Here is a 493-nt window from a genome sequence, read left to right on the forward strand (position 1 = left end):
CACAAGCACCAAAACGAAGCACAATGGTCTACCAAAAATACAAAGGGTCAAAGGGAAAGTCTAAATAAACAAAAATCCATGATAAGCTCCAAAACTAGGACTAAGTCTCCAAGTTTCAAAAGTCACCTTCGAGACCCCACCACTTGTGCTCGTGCTATTCACATGTCCTTAACTACTCTGAAACATGAGAAAAAATACAAATAATGAGCTAATGCCCAGTAAGTGATACTCCTCTCAACCCCGGATCAAGTAGCCCCAATATAATACAAAAAGCTTTAGAGTAACAACTAGATGCAAAACTCAATCCTTAAATTATATCAAAATCATAACATACTTCCATCATACTATACACAAATTCCCAAAACGAAAAACTTTAGCTACATGGGCATCAATATTATGTCATAATACAATACTTTCAAAAGCACCAATCATTCCTTTACATATAACTCATTGGCAACCTACAACCACCATTATATTATGTGGCACATGCCAT

This window comes from Ipomoea nil, unplaced genomic scaffold (assembly GCF_001879475.1).
Source record: "Ipomoea nil cultivar Tokyo-kokei standard unplaced genomic scaffold, Asagao_1.1 scaffold0193, whole genome shotgun sequence".
NCBI lineage: Eukaryota > Viridiplantae > Streptophyta > Magnoliopsida > Solanales > Convolvulaceae > Ipomoea > Ipomoea nil.